The 24,569-nt window shown below is 44.5% G+C and overlaps 1 long non-coding RNA gene across 1 annotated transcript in view; it reads right to left on the bottom strand.

Annotated features, from left to right (window-relative positions):
* Positions 1-388: 388 nt before the first annotated feature.
* LOC134163068 (uncharacterized) overlaps positions 389-24,569 on the bottom strand; it is an 86,272-nt gene continuing 62,091 nt past the window's right edge. The window contains exons 3-4 of the long non-coding RNA XR_009964550.1: positions 9,362-9,477; positions 389-556 (exon numbers count right to left, since the gene is read on the bottom strand). This is a non-coding gene — a long non-coding RNA (uncharacterized LOC134163068). The remainder of the gene's footprint in view (positions 557-9,361; positions 9,478-24,569) is intronic.

Raw genomic sequence — 24,569 nt, 5'->3', positions numbered from 1 at the left:
GTAAAAGAGGTGCAAACAGACTGAAGCCTGTCATGTGCCCCCCCCCCTCCAAGGATATAGATGGGGAGCAGAGGTGTGGAAGGACATAAGCCACAGCAGCCTAAAACATCTTTTCCTTCCCATTGCTTTAAAGTTACAGCTTGTTTTCCTGGAAGGGGAGGCAGCAAATCTTGGTCACTGTATTATATACCTAGCTCTGTCCCATAACAGGACAATACTGCACCTTTATAGCAGCAACACTTGTTTCTTCTGCTTGTTTTCTGCTACATCAGCACCCTAGAGGTCCACAGCAGGTCCCCACTGTCAAGTATAATGGCTAGAGAACTCTGTTAACCAGGAGCATGATCTCCATCAACTCCTGTAAAGAGAGCTCTCTTTATGATGACTCTTCCTGAACAAGTTGCTGGGGACTCCATGAAGCACCAGCCTATCTGTGCTTGCTTCACGTTGCTGCTTGGACCACTGTTTTCCTCCCTTCTTTAGCACAGAGACATGGTGAGCACCACTGGAGGGCCCACGTGTTGTTTGAAGGAGTCTATCCTATATTTGCCACCCCCTGGAGTTAAAATATAATGAGATTTATAAATAATAAATAAATCAGCAATTCTTTTTCATGTCTATAAAAGGCCGTTCTCTAAGGCTATAGAACCTTTAGAATTTCTAATGGAAGTGCAAGGGGAGAGCTAGAGAGTGTTTCTTCTTGATTTTCAAGCTACAGACATGATTTGTGGAGGTAAAGCTACAAGAAAAGAGAAAACAAGCAAATTAAATGTGATGAAATCAACTCTTTCAGTCCAGTACGGAGGAAAGAAAGAAGGAGAAAAGTGAAGTTTTGCATGGAACCTCTTAAGAGAAACAGTTACATCCCCTAGACAAACAGATCAAGGTTTTTTTAGTGCATCGACAGCATGGCAGTTTGAGCAACTCCTTCACATGCAACAGGGTGTTGAAAACATGAGCTCAGTGTCTGACAGATCAATAAAGAGGGAGACTAAATGGGGGAGAAGATACTGAAAAGCACTTATTAACCTGGGTCTTGTGAGTCTTTCTGTGTTGGAGAAACAGGACAGACTGCCTTTAGGGTCATTTAGTTCAATGTGCAGGGCGTAGGGTATTAATACAAATCCTTCCATATCTGAAAGACTGAGATACTAGCAAATAGACTGATATTCAAGCAAAATATCATGGATGAAACTAGTGCATCTGAGTTGAGGAAGAGCAAAAGAAAAGCCAATATCACACCCCCAGGTTCTGTCTGAGCAAAGCCTGCTCTGCCTTCTTCCTTCCTAATGAGGCGTTTTACAATGCTGATGGGAAAACTCCCTGGTGGAATAGAAGCACCAAGGTGGGAGCTAGGGATACACTAAAACTTATATACAGCAAGATGAAGGCAGGCACACAGGAAGGGAAGCAAAGCAGAAATGAAAGGGAATCAGGTTGACTTGCTCTACTGCACAGACCTCCACATTTGCTGTGGCTGTTTACTTCCATCACCACTTTGCTCCCCCCTAGAGAACAAGCCAGACCAATACAGACCCATGTTTTTTATTTACTAGAACCTTCTATTCAGTTGCCCCTGGTCCAGCAGAGCTTTTTTTGCCTTTGTTTTCCCAAGCACCAGAACAACACTGCTAATCCTACACAATAATATTAATGTAATCAATATGATTATGCCCATGAGAGAACGTCAGCCACTGTAAAACAACACAGCCAAAGGGATCCAGTAACAGAACAAAAACAAGGACAGGAGCTTATTTTCGGATTTGGTTTGTTCTGCTGTCGTTTCCTATGCGTTTTTTCTTAGCACTATGTAAAATAGGAATAGGTAGAGCAGAATTCTTGGGCACTGCCAAAGAAAGCCAGCCTTTTGATAAGGCTAAATACCAGAGGCTCGAGCTTAAATATTTGCTCTTCAGGCAATTGGAAGAACATACCCAAAGCTGTGACTTCCCCATTGAAACCCAGGTAAGTGCTGCCCAAGCTGCCTGTCAGTCAATGTTTGGCTGTGTGATTCTCTGTCTAGTACCACTCTGACAGGGGAGATTGTCAAACTGAGCCTATTGCTGCTTGGCTGCACGGTGCAGGCGCAGCAGAATCTGAGTATTGCTGTCCCAAGACAGCCGTTCTACATGGACTGTGACTGATCAGCACAGGGCAGAGGCCTCGCTTAGAGATGACAAGCACTAGTATTTCTTTACACTTGAAAGGGCTTGGACCAAACACAGAACAAGCAGAGCATCTGCGATCTTGACAGCACTGCCCCGCAGAACTCCAAGTGATTTTCTAGTGCTCTCACAGCCATACCTGGATGCGAACTTGAATGCTGCACTCACACTCTGAGACTGCATTTGTGGAATGAGTCATTTCCTGCCAATCTGGGACAACCTGGGGTTTGCTTTTGAAGGCATGGAGTTTTCTTCCTTGAGCAGTGCAGAATGCAGGAGCTGGCAGGGGGGCTCGGCCGCACGTACAGTTGTGTCTGCGCCTCGTGTTGCTAGGCGGGTTCTTACAGCATGATCCTCACTCTGATAATAGCTACCAGCCACCCTGCACACAGCCACATTGCTGAGAAAACTTCTGTTTAAGTTCCCCTTTTGGGGGTCAGCATCTCCCGGTTGGCACAGCCAGTCCCTTCAGTCTTTGCCTTCGCTTCATCTCTTTAAATCTCCCATTACTCCCTCTTCTAAAAGCTCTGAGATGGTCCCCAGAGGCCATACAAGAAATTGAATGAAGATTAAAATGCTGATCCAGCGCTGCTAATACCCCTCAGGAATTACACTAACATCCACTTGGAACGAGTCCCATCTGGATAACAGCAAGAAGTGCTCAAGAACAAGCCCTGAAGGTTAGTCGACATACTAGCTTTCTCTAGATCTCACGTCCTCTTCGACTTTCACCCCTTTTCCCTGGTGTTGAGGAATAGCCTCGAGACTGTATGCAGTAAAGCTCTGACAGGGATCACAGGGCTTTAGCCAGGTAAAAGCTGCCCCTGGTCTCAGGGCTGTAATGAGCCATGGACTAAGAAATGCCTGGATGCACTTCCAGGATGCCACACAGGACGTGCAAGTGTCTCATGCACGACTGGCCAAGTCCCCTTGCCTCCCTGAGGGGAGGAAGGGTTACAGCACAGCTAGGAAATCAGTGCCATTTAAGAAGGGCTGGACTCACATTGATCAGAAACAGAGGGAGCCACTCAGGTGAACAGGAGAATTTGGGTTGCCCCTTAAATAGTACTGTAAGCATAAAGGGCAAGGTTCAGCCCTTCCAGTGGAGATAACTCTGGCACAACCACCTTATCCAGTGACTGGAAACCAGCAGGGAGAAATGGACACTTCTTCAGTGTGGTTCATCTCCTCCTGAGATGAGCTCTTTGCCTGACTCACCCCCAGTTTCGCTTTGGACAAGGTACGGCGCTATACTCCCTGCTTCTCTTGTGCTTCTGCCCTCTTTCCTATCTGCAGGCAGTTCACTATTTGCTTCACCAGTTCACCACATTCTCTTTTAATGCCTTTGTTTTTGTCATAGATTTTGATGTGTGCGTGCACTTGTTAAATCTGGGCAGGAATGTGTTTGAACGCTTAGCCAGATTAGCCTGGGTTCTATTTCTTCTTGCTGAGACGTGCACTCCAGCCCTGGCTGACATTATATTAGTTGCTCCTGTTCCATTATCCATTTACAAGGAAGTGGGGGTGCGTGAAATGAAGAAAGCTTCATATGCCTTGCAAACACCTTTTATCTCCCCTTTGATTCCTCACCAGCCTGTTCCAGGATCAACATCCCCTTTGAGCTAGTAACCCTGATGCTTCTTGCCTCTCCCTGTTATCATCCCTGTCCAGGATGTTACTGATTTCCTGCTCTATCCTCCACCCCAGGCTCTCCTAATTTCTCCTTTTCTCCCTGGCTTGCCAAGGTCACCCCCTCAGTGTCCACATTATGAGCAATGCACTTTTTGTCTCCTATCCTTCTCTTCCCTGTATACCCAGCCCTTGGTATCAGCCCAGCAATCTGCAGTCATGGGGCTCAGGTCTCCATCAGCCCACTAAATTCCTGCTAATCCCAATGCCCACAGATGAGACGTTTCACTCTGGCTCTGATAGCCTGTGTTCTCATCCACAACCAGCTATCTCCAGACTCTTAGTCTATACAGTAATACTCCAGTTTATGGGGTCAGGATGCGGTGAATCTGGGATGCAGCAGAGCTGCCTATGGCAGTGGCCTGATTGCACCTTCCTTCGTTTTGGAGTAATAAAAGTAGCAGGTACCAGGTGCCTCTTGCTGCCTTTCTGTGCTGGCAGGTTATTTATATGCAAATTTCTTGCCGGTGTTTGCTGCTTATACACAAGATAACAAAACCTTCCATGGAGATGGGGATGGGGGAGAGGCATGCAAGAGCCTTTTGATCCAGCCAGGAGAGTTAATACAGTATTATTCACAACCAATTAGACTTTTTCAGACAGGAAGGGATAACCGTACACTGAGACACAGTTTGTTAAACTGAGATTGCAGCTGGGGCTTGGGGAAGGCAGAGGAGAAAAGCCCCTAGACAAGTATTCAGCTACAATTAGACCATATGAGGATCAAAGAAACACCTTCTTTGTGATTTATGTCTTTATTTGCAGTGATGCTACGTGTATCCCCAGTTTCTGGACCCTGCTTGAGTTAGAGCATTACGTAGCCAAGTGCATTGGCAGTCAAGTTACCTGCAGACCTCTCCAGACTGGTAGTGTGTTGCTGAAGGTAACTCACAGCCATGTCCTCTCTCTGTGCCTTTGCAAAATAAGCTTTGATTAACTGAAATATAGATGCTTTAATATCCTTAGATAACAAGTATTAGTGTGGCTGTGAGAACAGTAGAATCACAGATCTGAAGAGGCCACACTTACCAATGAAAAGCCACTGTCTACCCAGAATAGGCTGCAATTTCTCTACGAGCAAAACTGTATCATATTTAGAGCCCATAATAAAATCCAGAGAGGTCCTGGGTCTTTAAAAAAAACCTCTTAGCTGCCCATTACTGCCGAGAGTAGCATCTGCATACCCTGCTCTCAAACTGGCATTAGCATTAAGTGTTGAAGGCTACAGGTTTTGTTGCCTGGGTTTTTTCCTGGGAAGGCAGGAACAGAGAAGATGGAATTTCCTGGGAGGCATAATTTATTTCTTCCGGTAGAAAATGAGCAGTTCATGACTAACGCCATCAGCTCCCTGGAAATCAGGGCTGCTTTCCAAGGGTGCAAAAACCAGGAGCTTGTATCCCTCCACTCTCAGGCCAGTGCACAACATGCAGGCACCACAGCTCCGTACGGGAGTGAACCGCTTGGCCTCACTGCTAGCTCTCAAGCTTTACCTGTCGCCTTCACCAGTTGGGCAGCTGCTACCTCCAGGTCTCACCTGGACACAGGGATGAGCGGGGCAGTGAATACAAGGACTTGTGTGCTTGCTGCTCTGTGTTAAGCAAGGAAAGCAGCCTGGCAGAGGCTTTGCTGCTGGCTCCTGCCTCCCTCCAACCCTCAAGGGGCCATTCCTGGTTTTCTGCCGCTCCTAAGAGGAGATGCTGATGGGTCAGGCACATCAGGCACTGTGTAAGCCTGCCAATCCCTCCTTCTGCTTTCCCAAAGAGGAGGACTAGAGGCACTGCCTGTCACAGTGGATGTACCTCACCATGACAGACCCTGTCAGCTCTCGCTTCCCCTCTCTTGACAACATCAGGAAGAGGCTTCACAGAGCCTCAGGCACTTCAACCTGTCTTCCTTTCCAGTGCCTGCCACTGCTGTCTAAGCACGGAATGGTAGAAGGAAAGAAAGAGGATGAGAAAAACTACTCCAAGAGGGAGGGAAAGACCAGCAGAAGAATTCAGTGCAATAGAGCAGCACTCTTGACCAGCACATAGAAGCCAAGACTAAGCTCAGAAGCACACTCCTCCCTCTGACCATCATGTCTATACTAACAAGCCAAACAGGCAGCCCTGCTCCTTCCTCCACTGCATCCTCCTGCCAGCCTCATTTCCTGCTCTGCTCAGCAAATGCCTTTGGGATGGAATGGGACCTCAGCAGTGCTTAAATAAACTCTAGGCCTGATTTGACCCCAGCTTATGCCAGGCGAGGTCACCAGCCCTACCACAAAAGCAGTGTTGGCATTACCTCCACCTCCATCCTGCTCATCCAAGCACCTGCTCCTGTTTGGGCTCCATACTCCTATGGCCAGCCACACCGCTGCTCGGCTTTGCCAGCTGGCCAAATCCCTGCCCTGGGGCTTTGGAACAAAGATGTTGGTTGTAGTTTTCTGTTTGCTGGTGCAGCACTGGCAGAGGCTGAGCACTGAGTCTGCTGCTTCCCAAGAGGATGTGATGATCACTATGGGATCCACCCATCCTCAGGAAACCCTGTTTTCAATTGCAGTTTTAATTACGGATTAAATCAGGAGTGTTGGTGTGAAGTTAGTCCCCCAGCCAGGCTGACACAAGCAGCTGTTTTGGTTTACTCATTTCCTGTCCTCCCTTTACCTCTTGGCTGCTGAGTTATTGATGTGTCTTCCAAAGACATAGTGCTGCCAAGCCCTAAGACGCTTATTATATCATTTGTTTGGCATTTTGGAGCTTTTGCATGGTCCAAAGCAACAACCTGCAAACATGCACACAGACAAATCCCTGTTCCCCTTCAGAGCTCCAGAAAAACATCCTTGCAAAGAAACCAGTGAAGCAGCAGCTTTACCTGGGGGCTGCATCTCTAGCCCGTCATGATAAACTACCCTTGCTCCTTGACTCATTTCTGCCTGTGTTCATTCTTTATCTCCGAGCATATTTAATTTATGCTGTCTGAGGAGAAGACCCCCTTCCTGCCGAGCACTTAATCCACCATAGGGATTGAACTAAAAGCTCCTAACCAAAACCACTATACAAGTGAGATATTTAACTCACTACAGTAATCCCGTTATAACAACATCACCAACTCCAACAGTACTGAGATCTAACTTGGCCCAAAATCTCTGTATTCAGGTATTCTTCTCTCTTTTAAATCCTTGCCTTATCAAAACTAGGAGTGTACTTTGGGGACTATTCCAGATTTCAAGCCTGCTTTAACGCTTCAACTCCTTGTGACAAAGGACACCTGAATAACTAAGGAAGTTCTGATTTCCCATGCATCTCTAAGTGAAGGAGAAGGGAATCTGGGTCCTGAGACCTTCATGATTCAGATCACCTCACCATCTCCAGCCCATGCTTTCTGGTGAGAGAAGAGCTTTAGCCTCACAGACAGTGTCCCAGGGACACAAACAGGGATTTCATATCGTTACCTCTACCTTTTTTCTATGGAGTGATACTGAAGCAGAGAGCTTATGGCAGAATGGATGGCTTGTGGGGCAGAGGAGCCTCCTCTCCAGCCTCTGGTGCGAGTCAGACCTGCCCACCTTTGACACATGCAAGGAAAATGGATGAAGACCTCTCCCCAGACTCCCTCAGCAGATGCCAAGTGGACTGCAGCAGGGCATAAGCAGACAGAGGGAGCAGCAAATGAGTCTGACGAGCTCCATTTGCTATCCTGGTGAGTGACTTCCCCTGCAGAGATAGAGGCTGTGATCTCTGGAGGAAACTGTCAAATACTACTAGGAGCTGCACAGGGATTTATGCTGGCAGGGCCACGATATTTCACTTCGATGACGCTTGCTTTCTTAATATTTTAATCATACTGTTAACCTCCAGACTTGAGAGACACAGGCGGCTGCCACCCTTCCCACTGTGCCTTCCGCTGATGAAGCCAAGCCCTGCAGCACACACCACGCTGACAGCGTTCCGTACAGCATCACATCGCACCAGAGACCAACTGGGTCCCATTTGTCTTCCACCAAATTCAGCGGTGCTCATGCCTCAGAAAAGGAGCACAGAAGAAATAGGAAAGAAAGCCCAGGTCAAGGCAGCCAGAGCTGCAGAACTCACTTCTGCATTCCTTAATAACCTAAATGCCACGACACACTTGCTTTCCAACCCGTTCCATGCTGCATTCTTATGAATGAATGGTAATCAAAGCAAGAAAAAGCAGAGTAAGGCAAGAACCCCCGAGCGTTCAACCCCACATAGGATCATTTATCGCCTAACAAATTCCTTACGATTTCAGTGACTCAGGAAATTTATGTCCTTGATCTGTTCTGCTTTCTTCCCTCAGGTTGCTTTAGCTTGGGAGCTTTTGGGTTCGTTTTAACTGTATTATCCTAGCGTACTCATATCCTAGGGAAACGCTTCCAAGACTTGTGCATACAGAGATTTTCGCAATGCTTGTGGACACATTTGTCATGGGACTGCATACTTGCAGTATCTGATAAGGCAGATGATTTCCTCTAATCCAGGGTCCTGTGTCATATTAGTGTAAACTGAAAATCTGCATTGATCATATGCAGGTGGTGTGTTTGCCTGATGCTCGTTCTGTATGCAAGAGTAACCAGGCTCTCTCAGAGATGTACAATGGGTATGAAAGAGGAGCCCGTTCTATAGCAGAGAAAGGCAGAAAAGTACTAAATGCTTTCTTAACCCGGGAATTCAGACATGAACACTGTAATGAGTTTTCCAAATCTAAATAATAGTCTTTTCTAAGAGCAAGAAGCAAGCAAATGCAAGCCCCAGACAGGGGGAATTACAGAGCAAGTCAGAAGGCAATAACAAGACATCCCAGGCTGCTCCTCAGTCTGTCAAATGGGTTATTCCCTATGTTCTGCATGACACGAGATTGCAGGCAGGTGTCTGGCCGATCACAGGAGACAGGGTGATAAATCCTTCCTGCCACTGACTGCACTCCTGCTCTTCGCCACTGTATTTTGACAGGGAGAGAATTGAATAGTGTCACTAACAGACAGAGAAGGAATTATAAGGTTCATTTAGAAGGCAGTAAAGAGGGAATTTTCAATTTCCTTTTAAAATCACAACATAATAATTCTTTCAGTGTTTCAACAGGAGAGCAGGAGCCAATGGGACCTCAAAGTATTTCAGTATTGGGATGGGTCCTTACGCCATAGTTGAGAGCACAGCTTGGAGACCACAGTGGGCAGAGGAATTCAGGCAAATAGAAGGGTTGGTGCACATTTGTAACACCTGCAAAGCTAAAACTATGGCCTCTTTATACTGAAGCATATTACAAATGGGTAAGGAAAAGACCCTTTTCCTTAAGGAGCATAAGGAAACAGGACACTGTACTATCACGGGGGAGCAAAGCCCTGAAGACACAAGATGACAGGACCAAGGCCTTGTTGACAACCTGTGGCAGTACGAAGATCGGATTCCAGGTTGGGCCCAATTTTAGTGTGAACACAAAATCAGGCTTCTGTGCTGTGTGTGTGTGCATATATATTGTATAAAAGTCTAGAGTGTGTACGTGCTCACCCATCAGTGCACTGTAGGGAGGGTACACGTGACAGCATTAAAGTCCAAGTTCTGCCATTAATTCCTGTTGGTTCCTTGTATGAAATGACTGTGATTTCAGGAGCATTCCTAGAAACCTGGAGCAGATATTAAGCACGTATGCAAGCATTGATTCATGTCTTTGAGTCAGTATAGATTGGTATGCATGAGCGAGGACAAGGTCTTGGAGAGGAAATGAATACATCCGCATGCCAGAATTATGGAGTCACCAATGGAACAGGCACATAAGCAAAGTATACCTTTGCAGCATGCTAAGCAAAATAATCACAGGCTTTCTCAGTTAACTGTTTTCCTATTCTTCTTTCTATCACCATGTGAATAGCTACAAACTGGCCTCAGCTGGATGCACAGCGAGATGATTGATGCAATCAACTTGTATGTAATTAGTGACCAAAGTAATAAGGGCAGTCTCCTAATGTTTTGTTGGGATCTGATAACGATGCATATACATCACAGAGACATACACATGGCATTTTCACACACATATATTCATAGTTATGCCCACGGTTACATGAATAAGAGCCATGAATAGTCCTGAAGGCTCTAGTTTGCTGTTGTGTTAGGAGTTTTGGGGGTATGCCAAATGCTGATTGCTGCTACAATGCAACAGTTCCTGTTTGGATCAGAAAGGCCACACAAAAAATGTATCAACTGTTACTTAAATTCATTGTGCAATTTCTACTCTTTTCATTTATTCTATTTTATACCAGCATATTTTTCCATGATATGGACAAGAGTTTCATTTGCTAAAGCTAAGTGCGATGCCACAGAAATCAATAGCGTAATGATAAACTTTCTGTAGCTCGGGATCTGATTCCCAATCTTTTATCTGAGTTACAGTATTGATCGGTGGAAAAAAATGGATTACACATAATACAGGACAATTAAATGCTATGCAATTAGCACTAAGCCTCAAAATGACTGAAAGACCAAGGAATAGACCTCAGTAATCAGGTTTTGTTCCTACTTTTTTAAAGGATGTAAATCCTTAAGTCTCAGCACTCAGGCCAGCCTCTAATTGGTGTATGTTAGGAACACACTTTCCCTATGAGCAAACAGTCCTAATTATCCACTGGTGAATTCCTCTCCAGCATCTGGAGCAATTTATTGTGGGAGGTAGATACTGTTCTGGTAGACCAATGGTTTGATCTTCTAAGGCTATTTGTCTGGGAAACTAGCCAGGCTTGAATACCAATTATCTCATTAGAAATCTGGACTAAGTCCATTGACTTTATTGGGAATGGTTAAATTTGGAATAACTTTCATACAGTGGGCTCATCCAGACTAAAATGCAAATTGAGGACAATATATTTCAGTCTCAACTAGAAGGACCTCTAATACAAGACCACTGGGAATAGAATGAGAGAACAGGGAGCGCATCGAATGCTGTTCTGAGGTAGTGGGACAAGAACATTCCTGCCAGGAAAACAGGTCACAAATTAGTTCCATGAATCTCTGTATTTTGCTGCTATCATTAAGGATTTGTAGATGCAGAGGGGGAAAAGAAAGGGCAATTTAATTTCTTACTTTGGAAATAACAGCGAGGCATTCACCGGAACAAGAAATGTTTTTGGATACATTAAGCTTGACCTTTAGGTTATGCTATGGTAAAGCACTTGGCTAATATTATTCTTCAAAAGCACTCGAGCAAAGTTGCATACAGGCCTTTATTTCTGGTACATAAGCACTGTAAGTTTGATAGCTCCCTGTTAGCTGATCTGTGGCCATAGGTCACTCTCAAATCTTCATTTATGTCAGGTAATGCCATGCATCATTGATTTCAATTGAGGAGATGCTTATTAATAAGATTTAGTGTATTAGACTGTAAGACTAACAGAAAGACCATCTGTGGCATCATAGTGATCCAGAAAGCTGGAATAACTCCTTGCATCCCTATATAATTTTCATTAGATGCTTGCCATAGTTTTCAGTGTTAACAGCTTGTTTAGGGCATCAGCTTGTTTAGACCTATTGCAGGTCTGATGATCTAAGACCTATATGGAAAACTATGTGAAGACTGCAACAGCTTCTGTATTACAAGACATTAAAAATGTGAAGGCTAGATTAGTTTTGGAAGAGGATGAGTAAAAGGTAACATGACGGAGGCATGTAAAGTAATAAATGGCACAAAGAAGGTCAGCTGGAGGCTCCTGGTTTTACTTTTCATAATACAGGAACCCAATTAGATTAAAAGGCTATTCATTTAAAACTGATAGGAGGAAATACTCTTTTCACATACAGCACTATTAGGCAGTGGAATTCATGAGCACGAGGTATTACAGAGACTTTAGGATTGTCCCAAAAGAGGGAGTGTTCACAGAGGCAGAACATACATCTTTAGAATAAAAGGTTTAAAGCGGATATAGACTCATACCTTAGGCTACACATTAAGCACAAGAGACTTGGTACAAAGCTCAGAAAAGCTGGCCCAGATACTGACTTTCATTTCAGAGGGATTTGTTCCTATCCGTGGCACCTTGTTGATGAAGGGAATGCCCTCATATAATTTCATTCCTGGCCATAACGGGAATGATTAGCTTTCTGTCCTCAGCAACTGCAGCAGTAGTTTTTGGTGTTGCAAGTCCCAGACTAAAGAAGCCATCAATCTGAGTGTGATGACAGTGACAGAGGAGCAAATATCCCTAATTCCACTCTTGAATGAAAAAAATTCAGCCTTACATTTAACTGACAGAACCTTATATATCTTTCTGTCAGAAAGATGAATAATTATAATAAATTAAGAACAACTTCTTAAAGAAAACCTTTAGAAGGCACCTTCTTCAAGTTAAGTAACTGTAAGAAGACTCAGGCAATAAGACAGTGCCTCATCTTGGTGACTGCTCATCTGATATCCCAACACATCCGTTACGGTAATGATGCAATATTGTTTTCGCATTGTCATTATTTATTAGCACACCAAAAAAAAACGTTATCCAGATTAGGCTCCTATTATGCTGGGAACTGTGTATACACATGGTAAGATAAGTGCTGCTAAAAAGCACTTGTGATCTCAATTTAAATTAAGCACAACAGGCATAAGTAACAAACAAATGTAGACCATGAGAGAAAATGGCTAAAAGCTCTAAAGATAAGTGCCCAGAGGCTCTTCATCTTTGCTGTTCTTTTTTAAGAAACATAGTAAATGAACTGTTGGGGAAAAAGTGTCTTAGGCACGGGGCTTGAAGTGGATATATCACTGAAAAACAAATTCTGAGAGTCATAATCATAAACATTTATACAGGAAATCTGATGCTGTGATTTATGCTTATCCAATCAGGGATTTAAAATATGCCGTGTAACCACAGACAAGAATCAAAGCTGCTCCAAACACACTTATAAAGAACTGACAAGCTTTAGACCAAGATTTATCAGTAGAAACTATTTCGGAATATCGTGTTGCCAATAGACATGTTTCAGAAAGTTGCAATCACAGAGTATTCACAGAAAGAAGAGTGGATCAAACTGCCACCAAAATCCATTCCGAATCAAATGAATGAGGACTCGAATGGAACTGTTTTCCCTTTGAAAATGTCATTCTTCCAAAATCAAAATATGTTGTGAAATTGTGTTAATTTTGGCCAGGAGGTGTAAAAGAATATCGACAATGATGACATGTCTTGGTTTGGAGTTTTAGAATAAGAATCTCGGCTGTTTCTTTGTGAGATGATTGAAATTCCCCTTTTTCACCTGATAAAATACAAATATCAGCACCAAAGCAAAACAATTCTGTTTTGAAAGCTGGCCAAGTTCCACCTAAAACCAAAGGGTTTGGTTGGTTTTTTTTCATCCATTCCTGTTACATCACTGCTTATAAAAACCTGCTCATGTCTGAGCTAAATGTATTCATGAACCCATCTGTTAGGTCCTTTTATAGCTCGAACAAGACGACATGGGCTGAGACCTACAAAAAGTCATCCTCAGAACAAACAGTACCTCTCTAGAGCTGGCTGCAGGAGGGAATCCATCCTCTGATGGGTTTTGAAGCTGAATTTGCTTAGAAATGTCAAAGAGTTTGAAATACATCTCCCTTTCTCCACTCCATTTTGCAATGCTGAAACAAAACTCAAGCTGTGCTTTACCCTTCTGGGTTGCATGTTTGCTTTTACTTGCGCTGGACTGCTCCTGTTCAGAGCCTCATACCCAGTCATAGAGATATGCACTACCGAAATCTTATCTTTTCTCTGGCTGCATAGCACATGTGGCTGAAGTGTTTTGGTGCCTTTCAGTAAACCGGAGAGGAACTAATTTGGTTCAATCTCTAGTATTAAGTAGCCTTGGCTGGGAAATCCCATTCTCCCACCTTCTTTTTCCATCCCATTTTTGAGCTGCTCCCTCCATTCCTCCTGGCTATTTCCTGCCATTGCACATGATCTGCAGATGCGCAGTCCTCTCAAGACTAGGGAGGAAGGATTTGACAAAGGTCTCTCAGGCAAGGCACTCTAAAAGTGACAAAAACCTAAAACCCTGCTGAGCTAAATGCAACGTGAAAAGGGCAAAGCTAAAGTCGGCTCAGCAGAACCAGTCCCTCCTTTTGCTCAGAAGACACTGTCTCAGCAGAGACCAGGGCTGGCCTGCTGTTACCTTTCAGGTTTGAACAACAGGACTTTTAATGTAGCACTCAGGTGGGAGAAGGAGAAAGTCTGTGCCTGGTGACATTTCTTGTCTCTGATCTCATCTGTGGCCGCCGAAGGTTCATGTGGCATCTTTGAACATGGTGTCTGTCTGGAAGGTGTCACACTGCCAGCAAACATTCTTAAGTGGCTGAGCCGTAGCATGAATTCAGAAGGGAAAACCTGTTATGCTTAGCCTGAATGTCTGAATTAAAAGGAAGAGCTGAAGGTGTTAAGAGCAGATGTCTCCCATACTGTATGTCCCTCTGTTTATTACACAAGCAACCTACTGCTTTAACCCATGCAGAAATAACAAAGGTGCGCAGCCAAAAAGAGAAGTCTCAAAGGGAGACAAAAGCTCCAGAGATTGACTGGGAGGTCTCTGAAGATGTGGCTTCAGTATTAGCATGTGGGGATCATGTCAAAATCCACAGGGGATTGACCAGCAGATTTGGGCTGACGGTTGATAGAAACAAGATCATCCCTGCAAGGCCGGGCTGCATGTTTCAGCTCCTCCACTCCTGAAATAAGTAGGACAAGGCTCTATTGGGTTAAGCTTGTTGTATGGAAAAGTAGTGTGGAAAGCAAACCAGCTGACCTGCATTCACACCAAAGCCTTTTTCACTGCTCTCCCGTGGGGGTAAGGTGTTTCATCCCCTTCTGCCTCTGTCCTCCAACTCACAGCGCACAGTGAGATTTGGAGAGCAACAAAACAATTTAGCTAAGTATTTCACACGTAAAGCAAAACTTTGGCATTCATCAAGCAAGGCATCCACTGAGAGGGGTTTGTGGGCATGTGTGCCCGTGAGTGGGAATTCTTAGGCTCAGTGAGGGACTGGGATGATTGGCAGGAGCCACTTAAAGGCTGCAAGCCAAGCACAGTAGAGACACTGCTGAAAAGATGGGCATTTGGCACTACATCACCTAAGGAAACAAAGATGACGAAGGTGTGGATTCAACTCACACATCCCTGGAAAAGTCCTGCTCATTTCCTCACCAAATAGGCTCTAAATACTGTGAATCACCCAATTCCCAATTTAATCCTGAAAGCCATTCAAGAGAAGGAGAACAGCAGAGGAGCATCTGTGCTGGTAACGTATACTGGGACCCAGATACTGAACATCATTTTGATGCAAATTAAACTTTTTCCCCTTCCTCATTCTTGCAGTTGACAAGAATCTTCAAACAACTACAGGGAAGGAAACAGAAGCATTTGGCAACACCTCAGTGGTTGCTTTCTCCCAGACAGCTGCTTGAGTGAGGTTTTTATCTGCCCAGAGGTTACAGCTGACTGGTTGCGCTAATACCATCAACAAATAACATAAGAGACAAACATCCATTTATCCCACTCCTGGTCTCTAATGGTGGTCACCGGCAGATGTCTGGGAAAGAGTATAACCACAAGACAAAGGCTGTGCTGCCATCCCAGCTTTCCAGACTCCTGGAATGTGACTGCAGGATGAGGTATCTCAAGGTGTTTTCTAATTTCTCCCTGTAGCTGCAGTCCAAGCACGCAGCACCCACCTCCATGGGGTGGCAGGGATATAGGCTCCCTTTATTCCCTATGATCAGATCTTCATGGCAAATAAACTGCAGCGTGGGCCAGAGAAGAGCTGTAAAAGAGCAGCAGCTTGGATGCCGAGGGGCTGAGGATGCATGGCTGCATACTCACAACAAGGAAGGCTAGCTGCAGCTCTAGGGACCGCTCTCATACGTCAGGATTTCAAATTACATTCTAGTGCCCCCTTCGGATCAGAATAATATCCTCTGCTTTGGTGACAGCGGAGGGACCATGAGCATCTCTATTGCTAACAAATGATTTTGTATCAACTGTGTCTTGAAAAACTCTCCAGCAAAAGAAAGAGAAGAACTCACATCTTATTACTGGATTTCTAGAGAGTTTCTTGGGACTTGACAAACAAAATGCTAGGAGGGCACTTTAACTTGCTACTTCTCTGCTTGAGCTCATTAATTAAGGGCTTGTATGAAAGAATCCCATAGCTCTCTCCAGGGGTGGCCAGGCTGCTCAGAGTGATGCTGCTGCTGTTCCTTCAGGGCTGTTACTGCAAAACACGCCTGAACTCTGAACTAACAAGAGAGATGGGAGTAGCAGCAATAGGACAGCAGAGCACTTGCATCCACAATAAGATGTCTCACCTGAGAACATAGTTTTCCCCTATTTGCTTTCCCCTGCTCCAGATTCCTTGCATGCAGGCTCAGAACACTGCCCATTGGATTCACACTGAAAGGACCAAGCAAGGAAGCACGGTGTGTGTATATGTATTTAAAAGAGGGAAAAGATCACAAATCATGCACAGATAGTAACTATGATCAAAATGCTAAATAATTGACAACAGGCATAGCTATATGTAAGGGGGAATGAGTACACATAAGGTTTCCATGAACATATTTAGGTTGAGAAATGGAAGGTTTCTATCCAGCAGAGCCATGAAGCTTTGAAAGAGGGAGGGCAGCAGGGAGGGCAACAAGCAGCCTACACAACCTGGCTCCTTTCAAGGCAGAGTCTGAACAAGACACCACCATTATATTTTCACAAGGAGCCCAGAAAATAAGAACTGCAGGGAGGACTAAAAGGAAGACAGAAAAATGACCTTTTAAAGATCATTTCAGATGAAAGAGCATCATCTTCCATATCATATTACACTTAAGATTATATACTAAGGTACAAAAATGTCCCTAAATATCAGGCTGGGGCATTTACAGTCCTAGTTTAGAGATATATAGATCCCAAGAGCAAGACAAATCTTCATCTGTCAGTGCTCCAAGCAGAGGGAAAGTCTAGACACTCCTGGAGTTTCAGTTTTGCTCTGTTTTTTCCCTCCTAAGCCTCTGAAGTCAATGTCACAGAAATCAGACCTGGAAAGGGAACTTTTTGATGAAACTTTGGGATAACCACTGATCTTTTCCTTCCTTTCTGCAGTGGGGGGGGACAGGAAAAGGTATCTCCAAAATCCTATGGCTCATTTCAGTCCATTTGGGCTGCAGAAGCTGCCTGCAGCTTTCCCCACCCTATCTGCAGTTAAACTGGCTGCAAACTGAGAAGCAGCCCTGTCACCCTGATGGGAATATCTGCCATGAGGGACTTTGACATTGCTGTTTTCAACCTCTTTCCCTCCTGTCCTTAGCAAGCAGTTTCCAATCGTCCAGCATTTCTCATCTCTCTTCCTCTCCCCTTTAAACCTATCAGACAGATGTTGCTGGTAGTGAATTCCTTTTGGAAGAGGGAAAAAAATCGGCTCCTTCCATTTTCTGAACCTCTAAGCTTAATTAGGCTCATCCTGCTCCTGTCTTGATGACACACAGGAAACTAATGGAACCTGCAGCCATTTCAGACTTCCACGTGCCCTTTGGGAGCCTACAATTACTTCCACTATTGGGCTATGTCAGGGATAAGAATAAAGGACTTTAATTATTGACCCTGCTGTGCTGGGGAATGGCAAGAAGATGGATATTTGGCTACATCACACGGTCAGCACAGGACCCTGACAGCAGCATTTGGAAGGGAATACTGCAGAGGTTGTCAGGAGCAAATAAATTCTGAGTGTGAAGCCTCCCAGCAGCCTACAGAAACCACAGGTCTACCTGTGCTGGCAAATGAGCCAGGGCAGCATGATGAACAGTGCCACTGATGCTCATGGGACAACTCGTGATGCATGTTTCTGAGCATCTGCACAACCCAGTCCTAAACAGGAGTATCTGAGCATCCACGGACACACCTCTCCATGTACAGCTCCTGACTTCATTCCCATTTGCTTTAATCCTACATAACGCCTCTGACTTGGTGAATGCAAGCTATTGCATGACCTTGAGGGTGAGAGAGAAGAGAGATTATGTACAAGAAGGAACATGGAAGTCGACAGGTTTTTCATCAAAGGTATTTTCCTGGAGTAAAATACTTGTACATCAACATAGAGAAAAGAGCAGAGATAAAAATTAAGGAAAAGAGGGTTCTTTTGGAGAGAATCAAGTAAAATACAGGAAAACATTCACAACAGAAATCATTTTTGACAGCAGAAAACATTAACCCCATGTTTTTTCATGTTCCAAAACTGGCTGTGAGCACACCTCATCCCAGGTACGTACGTGCTTGTTTACAGAACAATTCCAACAAACCTATTTCTCAGAGAAGCAGCAGGAAGCCAAACAAAAGCATACTCCAAAGCACTCCCCTCTGCCATTCATCACTATTCACTTTCCTGCTAATTCCAGCACAGAGTTCCTAACTTGTGGAGCTGCCAAGGTTCTTTACTGCTTTAGCTTGCATCAGTCCATGACCACAGCTGTACATTGGGCCCTATTCTAATATGTGGCACGAAACCGGCTCTTTCCTAATGCTGCTCTTTTCAAATGAAAACTCTGAAATGCTTAGGATGGGTGAGCTAAGTATGTCAAGAGGTTTTAAACAGACCCAGCTTTCAAGTCATTATTTCCAGTAAATAATTCACTATTTCATGTAAAAGAGGTGACATTTATTACCTATATTTTTATGGAATACCCAATGAACTTTTGTAGAAAGTGTTTGTCTTCTGATAAATCAAACCCAAAGAAGAGAGGATTTGTCATATCTCTATTGATGCACATCTATATTCCTATCAAACGTATTCGGTGTAGCTATTCCCCAGCAACGGCAGCGTTACATTCAGCTGCAAACCAATGGAACTGGGTCTTTATGGACCTGCATACCTGCCACTGTCGTGTTTCACATTCCCCAGCAATGCGTCACACCCAGTTAGCATAGAAAGTGTGTGGGCTGCACGCCATATGGAGTAACGCGAGCAATTGAGGGAGATACGAAACATCTATTTGGAGCTGGATTTAGCCAGGAGTCAAGTTCTGCTGTTTGGGTTTGGGGTTTGTTGATTGTGTGTTCTTTTCTAGGAAGGATTTTTAACTTCCATTGGGAGAAAGGTAAAGAAACCCCGCATCCTGCTTCCCCCTCCCTATACTGGCTTATTTCCTTATGTCAGCTCATAACACTGTTCTCCACAGCTCTTGGAGTACAGGGCAGCTAAAACTAAGACCCACAATAAGGCTGTGTAGTTATGAACTATCTACAGCAAGAAGGCAGCTTCATCTTCCCTATCCAGAGCTTCCCAGACCATAACCTTTTGTCTTTAATATATCATTACCCATCTCCAAATCTGGCCACCACCTTCTCTTAGAGCTCTCGTGATTCTCTCCCCCATCCTGCTGAGGGGCGAGTGAGTGAGTGGCTGTGTGGGGCTGAACCACAACATGTTTTTAAGACACACAAAACCAACAAAGCCTGACACTATATGTAGGTGTATATGATGTATGAAGGACAACTTCACTCAATCCTCCAGCTGAATAATGGCTCTTTAGGTAATTAGTATCAGATATTTTTAAACAGATGGGTCCCTCTGGCTGAGGGCAACTATAAGATGAAATCAATCCTGAACAACGATTCTAATCGTTTCAGAGATCTTTGTCTCTGCGGACAAAAACCTGCTGTCTTCCTGTGAATGTTGTAATGATGAGAACATTAATATTAGATAATTACGACTTTGAAAGATTAAATGAAAAAGGTGATGATGAGGAAAAAGGCATTATGTTAACTAAAACTCCTGCCCATGTAGGATGTTAACACTCATCTGTTGACAGATTCAGGCTGGAATAAGAAAAGCAAGAGGGAGGGAGAGATTGTTTCTGTCTTTGTCCAAAGTGGCAGAGGTGCAAGTGTGAGGCAGGGACTCCCAGGGAAACAGTTATTCGCACAGAAAAAGGCTTTTCATTGATCTATAGCAGAAATGCTTAGCCCCTGTTTACAATGCTTTTCATCGTCAGAGCTTTTCATCTTTTTAGTGCATGTTCAGCACGATTATGTTCATAGCAAAAAACACAAAGCACTTTAAGAATCTCTCTTTGAAGGATCTCAGGATGCCAGGGAGAACATCTGCCTAACCTGTGATATGGATGACTTGTCTCATCTAGCATCAGAGAGATGCCATTGTACAGGTCCGGGGCGCAGGTGGGCAAGCCTTGAAGTTCGAGCCCAGCATCTGAAGTCAAGATCAAGACTGAGCATCTGAAACTACAAACAAGAATCAAGGTAGCCACCAAAGACGTGGGGATGAAGAAAGGATCAACGAGGGGAAGATCAGAAGATGGCAGTGGAGCAAGCTGAGAGGTAGAAAAGGAGCAGGCTATAGACATCAGATGCTCCAGCTGTCCTCCCATAAGGCAGCTCTTGTTCCTCCATTTTCTCAAAGCTACTGCTCTCACTAGTCCATTACCTACACAACAAGGAACAGGAGCAGCTTCACACATCCCTGACACTGCCAATCTTTCCTTACAATTCCAAACCTTGCCTCTTGCTCCTGGGATATGCCCAAACCAGAGAGAAGCACAACTGAAGAGGTCGAGACCAACTTGTTCTCGCCTGTGTCATAGAATCACAGAATCCTTTGCTGAAGGCTAGCACAGGGCAGAATTTTAATTGCTTGCCCAGCCCCATTCCAGGGCAGGAAAGAGGCATGTTTGAGTCCTACCTCTTTTTATTTTGCTTGCTCTGAAGGAATTTTATGAATATAAAAACCTTACCACTGTGTAATAAGCACAATCCTCTTAGAGCAAATCTGACAGGCACCGAAGGTACCTTAATGGATGCATTATTTCAAATGTTCTCTTGTGTTTGATATTTGGCAAACAGAGGGAAATGTGATTAGAGGATGCTGGGGACACTGTATAGCTGACCTGCCTTCCCACCTCTCCTATTCAGATTATTTCCCCCCTGTTGGTGACCTTTGAATCTGGCTCTGATCTGGACCTGGACTAAAATTTATGACCCTTGGATGAGAACAGTGAAAGAGTTTGTGTGTGCTAAATTCCTTTTCTTCTCCTTTAAAAAACCCCCAGAAAGTTCTTAAGTAAGCCTCTGTTAAATCCTTTAAGCCAGTTGCTTTTATCTATTTTTATATGGAATTTGAGGATTTATGTCTTTTTTCCCCCACCTCCCTGTTGGTTCCTTTTTGATTGAATTACATCAGGAGCTGAGAGTCACAATGTTCATTCTAGCTATAGTAAAACTCCCGTTAAACTCTAAAATCACAGAAAATGCATCACACATCAGCACTGATTGCAGCAGTGATACCTCTGGGTAAGGATACCTGCAACTCATTCACCCTCATCATTGTTAAGGTTATAATGCAGATTCGGCTTGCAAGCTGGTGAGATGCTGCAGTTTTTCCAGCTGCAACCAGACACTAATGTCCAGCCATACCAGGCTATCCATTAGGAGCCATGCTTTTACCTTTGCCTTACCCTACTTGATATAGAGAACATTGTGTTTGTGGCAGACCACTTGGGAGTTCCATGGCTTGGGCAAACCTCCTCACTACTCTTCCTTGAGGAAGATCAGGGCAACAAATCCTCATTATCATAATGACAGTACTTAGGACAGGATGATCTAGGAGTACCTGCATTCAAGGAGCAGTCAAGTTCCTTATCCTCCATCACCCCTCACTAAAGACAGACCTGACCCCCTCCTCTCCGCAGCAGGCTCATGGGATGCAGGCAGCCAGAGTGCTGTGATAAGCAAGGAGAGGGAAATTCCTGAGCTGTCCCAGCTTCTGCTGTGGTTATTCAAAGTAAATTATGTGTCAGAGAAAAGTTGGAAGCCACACTATGCAACAAAGGACTCCTGAACCTGGATACTTCAAAAACTTGATTGAATACATTCCGGACTTCAAATTTCACGGCCCTGAAAAACTCCTATTGATTGTAACAGCATAGATCAGGTCCTGACGCACACTGATTTCCATTATCCTTCTCCCTCCTTCTGTTCTGCTTCTACCGCCCATTCTCTTGGGATGCGACAATCCTATTTTAGCATACTGCTTCCTCTGCAGGGGATATCGCTTCATTAGCAGTCTCAAAAGGTGGGAGGGAAGCGAGTTAGCTCTGGGACATATGGCTGAGACAGATCTATCCCTGGTGTAAATTCCAATAACTCAATGCATTCATGTGTTCTAGAAGCAAATCTGGATTTGACCTATTTCCACACAGGAGACATGCTCTCAAGTTCTTTGCTGGGTTCTGAGCAAAGCAGAGCCCCATTATGGGTATGCCATTAGCCTGCGATGAGACTGATGACCAAGGATCAGTCATCTGCAGACAGAAATAGAGGGAGATGAAAGGACAGAACAAGAAACACATTCTCACCCTTATCCTCAAGATCTCGATAAGGAAGAGGCAAGACAGGTAAAATTATGATAATTTGCCTTCTCCCCTTCAGTTCTTTCCTCCATACCCCCCCCCCAAAAAAAAAAACACCTTTCAAAGAAAGGAAAGAAAAAACTCCCAAAGCCCCCAAAAAGCACATTTTCTCCATTAAGCTTATTGATGGTCTCAGCAGACCACAGCAAGATCAAAGCAAAAGAGAGGAAATCAGCCTCTAATTAGAGAAATAACTGAGTACAAGACAAATCTCACAAAGCAACACAAAGCATGACATCGATGGGGATGAAGGCACAGCCAGACCACACCAGTGCGAAGCCATCAGCATTCAGGAGACTGCAGGGAGCAAACAGCTTTGCCACAACAGGGTGACAACAGACTAAGCTCAGTCTAAATGCCTGTTCCAAACAACATATGCCTTCAGTGTGGATCAAGCAGAGAATGTGACAAATTCCTGTGTGGCTCCCATTTGCCAAATCTAAAGAGGCTGATCCAATGTTCACCAACGTCACTGGCTCAGCCTTCCTTTATCTCAGTGCTCTCATCAGCCACTGCTTCCTAGCTCAGTCATCAAGCTTTTAGGGAAGTTTGCATACCCAAGGCACCGGATATTCCAGCAGTATCCTCACTTTATGCCCATAGGTATGGTGCCAGGGGAATCTCATTGCAAGGAAGCTGTGCAACTATCTTGCTTATACGGTCACTGGAGTGTTTGTTTAAGGCTTGATTTTCAGAGGTGCTAAGCAACCTGTGGAGCTTAACAGGAGCTGCTATCACATTGGAAAAATCAGGACAAGAAACATACTGTCACGCCAACAGGCTGTGGGCTGTACAAGTCAGTAGGAGGATTTAGTTCTGTTGATCTAATGATGGGGGGCATGGGTGTACCAACTTGTTCATCACTCCTGGCTGTTAGTAAACACTTGCACATCCCTCTCAAACTAAATACATCTCACGTGCAGATGCACTTACACACGGATAAACTTGCACAAATATTCATATAAATTCAAATTAGGGAAATATTGACATGACAGGCACTAGAAGCACTGCCAAAACATAAGAGGAGAAACCTGTCTGAGGGAGATATGATTAAGTAGCCAGGTTGAACACACACCGCTTCACCTGGCATGGGAAGTGGACAGATACAGCATAAAAAGTGGGGAAAGCAGTCCTGCATCACCGCTTATGCCAAGGCAATCTGAGGCAGAGTCTGGGTTTCCTCAGCCAATGCAGTCTCACTCTGCAGCACATCCCTGGCACCCACTCCCTGCCTCAATGAATCTGCTATGCCAAAAGCTCCTTGTATTGCCAGGATGCTTTCTGGAATGCTCTTTCTTCCACCCAACACAGGTTGTTCCTTCCCTTCCCTGAAGTATGTTTCCTTGTCAACTGTCATATAATCCTGTCTCCTCTCGTTGTCTCACACCTCTAAGCTTTTCGGACAGCAATGTATGGGAGCGAGCCAGAGTCCCTCAGCACCTTGGCAGGGCTGATGGAAACAAGGCATCGGTGCGTTCTGCCTGCGCTGAAAGGTCCGCAACCGGTTCAGACCAACACCAGCAAGAATTAAGTTGCAAAGCTACAGGTTGTAAGAGACGTGGGTGGAAACAGCTGGGAAGGGTCCAGCACCTCAGAAATGAATCATGCAGAAATCTGCGCTTGGAATGGAATTTCCCTCCAGGTTATGAGGGTGCAGCTGACGGAGACAGTTGTGGTTGGGAAGGAATTTTCCCCAAGGGACCTTGGCAAGGGTTGAAGTTGAGGAAGGAAGGGAAAAGAGATAAATATTTTCCTCTTGAGCACAAAGCAAGAATTCAGTGGATGTGCTCTCACCTTTATGGAAACATTCCTCTCTAACAGTCCTCAAGTCCCTACAAACACCAGTTTTGAATGGCTGTCTCTTAGCCTTTTGAGCTCCTTTTCAGCTCCATCTCTAACACAGTACCATGCAGGAGAACCCTGAGCCTTTCCTCAAGTGTATTTCAGCTGACCCCTCTACCAGTTCCACAACAACATGAAATGATTGGGTTGGGTCAGGCTGTGGGTCCATCTATGCAGCTCTTGCCTACCTCAAAAAGGGATGGTAGCAAATAGTGAAGAGCAGAAGGTGTAAACAATTATTCTATGGATTATGGAGAGCAGGGAGCGATGATGCCAAGAGACTTGATTTTATGCATCTCCAGATAAAAGCCAAAGCGTAGAAGATCAAAGCTAAATACTGCTGCCTGCTGCATGCACATTGACCTGTTGTTCTGTGCTACTAAGTTATTTCTGCTTACAGGAAAATGAATGTTTAAAAAACCCCTGGTTCTGATGCACCATTAAAACAAAAGGCACTTGCT

Source organism: Pezoporus occidentalis, unplaced genomic scaffold (genome assembly GCF_034315485.1).
Source record: "Pezoporus occidentalis ecotype Australia unplaced genomic scaffold, CSIRO_AGI_Poc_V1 ctg199, whole genome shotgun sequence".
NCBI classification, from domain to species: Eukaryota; Metazoa; Chordata; class Aves; order Psittaciformes; family Psittacidae; genus Pezoporus; species Pezoporus occidentalis.
This window is presented reverse-complemented; position numbering and strand designations above follow the sequence as displayed.